Source organism: Vulpes lagopus, chromosome 3 (genome assembly GCF_018345385.1).
Source record: "Vulpes lagopus strain Blue_001 chromosome 3, ASM1834538v1, whole genome shotgun sequence".
NCBI classification, from domain to species: domain Eukaryota; kingdom Metazoa; phylum Chordata; class Mammalia; order Carnivora; family Canidae; genus Vulpes; species Vulpes lagopus.
In genome coordinates, this window is record NC_054826.1 from 160,641,430 (window position 1) to 160,645,157 (window position 3,728).

The window sequence follows — 3,728 nt, forward strand, 5'->3', positions numbered from 1 at the left end:
TTTTTGTTCTTGTTTTTCTTTATATGAGCATAGCCTCATATATGTACAAACACATACACGTATGTATAAAGAGATTTAAGGCATTTTCTCATACAGTTATGGGGGCTGATAAGCCTAGATCTATAGGGTGGGCCAGCAGGGTTTTTACATTGCAGAATTCTTTCTCTAGGAAACCTCAGTTTCCATTCTGAAGGCTTTCAACCCATTGAGGCCCACTTGCATTACTGAGGATAATCTACCTAAAATCACCCAGTGACTTTTTGTAAACACGTAAACAAAATGTGGTGACATTATGTTGATATATAAAACCAATCATCACAAGAAGGTGACATAGGAACACGGATGAGGGGCCCTTACTGTAGCTTGGGATTTCCAATTACACATTTAATATTTTTGATGCATTTGTTAGCTGTCTCCATCCAGAGTAGTTTTGGCTATTGAAGTACAAAATAACTTGCATGCTTCTGAACAGGGAAAAAAAAATGGAGGGGGGGCGAGGTAACATTTTATAATGTCCTTAACTTTACGGAAGTGAGAATTCTGTGTGTGCCAAGGGGCTTCCACAATTCTCAGTGTCAAGAGCTTTTTTTTCTGTGCAAAATATCGCTCAAGAATAGCAAAACCTACTGGGTCGCTTTGACCTGGCTCTCTCTGCCGCCTCAGCCACATCTCACAGACAGGAAAACACCTCAGCTGAAACCTTAATTTTTTTGCAACAGTACCATTTTTTAGTATAAGGATTTTTTAAAAAATAAATCATTTGAAAATTGTCTTAGGCTAATCGGACTAAACCATAGGGCTTTAGGAATAACTCATATTTTGGGAACTTTCTACATCCATGAAAAGAGCCCAGAAATGTTATATCATGAAAAGGAATCTGGGGGCGCCTGGGTGGCTTAGAGGTTGAGCGTCTGCCTTTGTCCCAGAGCGTGATCCTGGAGTCCCAGGATCGAGTCCCACATCGCGCTCCCTGCATGGAGCCTGCTTCTCCCTCTGCCTGCGTCTCTGCCTCTGTCTCTCTCTGTGTGCGTCTCTCATGAATAAATAAAAAAGCAATCTTAAAAAAATTTTTAAAAAAAGGAATCCAGATGCACTTTGGTCTAGAGTCAGACTGAGGCATTGATGGTGACAGCCCACATGTGCTCTTTAAGAATGAGTCCAGGGGGCGCATGGGGGGATTCAGGCAGTTAAATGTCTGCCTTTGGCTCAGGTCATGATCCCAGGGTCCTGGGGTAGAGCCCCACATCAGGCTCCCTGCTCAGTGGGAAGTCTACTCCCTCTCTCTCTGTCTCCCTCTTCTTCTGGCTTGTGCTGTCTGCCTCTTATTTTTCTCTCACTCGCTCACTCTGTCTCTCAAGTAAAATCTTAAAAAAAAGTGAGTCTAAATTCCAAACCTACTGTGTGATACAAATCCTTGTTAAATGTGTTAAACATGCCAGAGGTTGGCAATCCCTGCTTATCCTTCCTGAGCTTCATGCATAAACACCCACGACGATTGTAACAATACTACAAACCAAAGAGGAAACCCGGTGCCGAAATCCTCTGGGAATTTACATCAGCTCTAGAGTCCATCTTTTTATTCACTGATCCAAACTAGCTGGATAGAAGTTATGAAAAAGCCAACTCAATCCCTAACTCAGGGCACAGAAGCTACACCACCTGGAAAACCAAGTCCCTGTTGCCCGGACATCATTGGAGCTGCAGCTAGAATTGAGATCTGTGCCCAACCCAACCCCCGCGCCCCCCAAACAGCATTCCTCAGCCCCTTTCTCTCACCGGCATTATAGAAACTACAAATTTAAATTTTTGGTACAACTACAGATTCAGGAGTGAGGGGGACTTTGCACCCCTGGATATACCAGTCACCACAAAGAAGTTTTGCAAATAGATAGAGGATGGATGGTTGGATGGAGAGTGGGGGATCCCTAGATTGTAGCAAATACTGGGGAGTATAGCACTTGTACCAGGAACATTGGTCTGACTGTAGCGATGGTAGATCACCTGAGAACTGGAGCAGAAGGTGCTCACGCCTTAGTCCAGCAGGCACTGGAATGGACACAGGCACTGAGGAGGCCACCTCATTCCAGATACAGATTCAAAAGGAACTGGACTCCTCTTTGAACAGGGAGGAGGCCCGAGGGCATGTGAAACCCTCTCGTAGGGTTGGTAAAAGAATGAGTTAAGGGGTAGAAGACCTGGCTTTAAGTCCTGGCTCTCCTCCTGACCAGAGTAGAGTCCTGCGCAAATTATCTAGTCATCCTGAGTTTCCATTTCCTCACACATAACATGGGACTGGTATCTACCTCAAGCATTTGTAGGAAGTAAGCAAGTTAAAGTCTGTGAAGTACATAGTGCTCTGGCTTGCACAAACAAGTGTTCAAATTATTACTTTCATCTTAATTAGCCCTAAAGAAGGAATAAATTGAGAAAAAGAGAAGAAATCAAAAGGAGTATCCTGAAATACGAAAAAAATAAAAGGAAACCCCAAAATCAAATTCCTGTAGGAGGAACGAGTCAGCGCAAGTGACACGACTGAAAACTTCATAGGTCATATGGGTAAATTTGATCACTCAAAAAAAAAAAAAAAAAGAAAAGAAAAAAAGATGAGAAAAAATCAAGATATAGCAAACAAAAGAAAGAAAAAGAAAAAAAATTGAATTATACATGCGCCATCCCAAAGAAAACAGAAAAAGAAGACTTGAGAAGATTTCCTGAACTAACCCAAAGAGCTGAGTTTATTTACTGATAGTTTTTATTGGGTCTGTACTAAATTAATGGAAACTACTAGTAATAAGACATATCCTTTAAAAAATTTTAAAGTCACACAGATCTTGGAGGGGAGCGTACACAAGAATCATCTCCAGTGCAAGACCCAGAGAATGCAAGAGAACAAATGGAAAGACTACTAAGTTCAGAAAGGTAGCTAATTGCACAACAAATATACAAAGATTAATATAAACCTGTTGATCAGTTAGAAAATAAAATGGAAGAATGGTCTATTCACAATAGAAGTACTATTACCAATTTAAAAAGTAGTGAAATATAAGTGACCAAATTTACAGGAAACATATAGGATCCTCAAAAAGAATTGCAGAACTCCCGGGGGACGTAATACTCAAAGATACCTTGGTCAGGTTCACGTACAGATTTTCCCCTCATACTCTGGAAATTCAAAAAGTAATTCATATCAAAATCTCAATAGGGCTTTTTAGAAACTTGAAAAAAAATGTTTCTAAAGCTTCTTTTGTGGGAAAAAAAAAGAAAAAAAAGAAAGGTGGGCAAATAGCCAGACAATTCAGAAAGGGCAAAAAAGAAAAGGTGGGAAGAAGTCTCAACAGTTACAAAAATTTTTTTCCCAAGGTAGAATTGCTAAAATATTAGTCCAAGCTCAGTGGAACAAGACAGTCTAGAAATGTTTCTCACTTTGGGGGGTGATAAATATGGCTTTTGAGTGGGGAGAAAGTTATTAAGAGACCTGGCTACCAGGCGCCCGGGTGGCTCAGCGGTTGAGCCTTCAGCCCAGGGCGTGACCTCGGGGTCCCGGGATCGAGTCCCACATCGGGCTCCCTGCATGGGGCCTGCTTCTCCCTCTGCCTGTGTCTCTGCCTCTCTCTGTGTGTCTCATGAATAAATAAATAAAATCTTAAAAAAAAAAAGAGAGAGAGAGAGAGAGAGAGACCTGGCTACCCATTTGGGAAAAAATAATAAAAAGTAGCATCTTCCTTCAC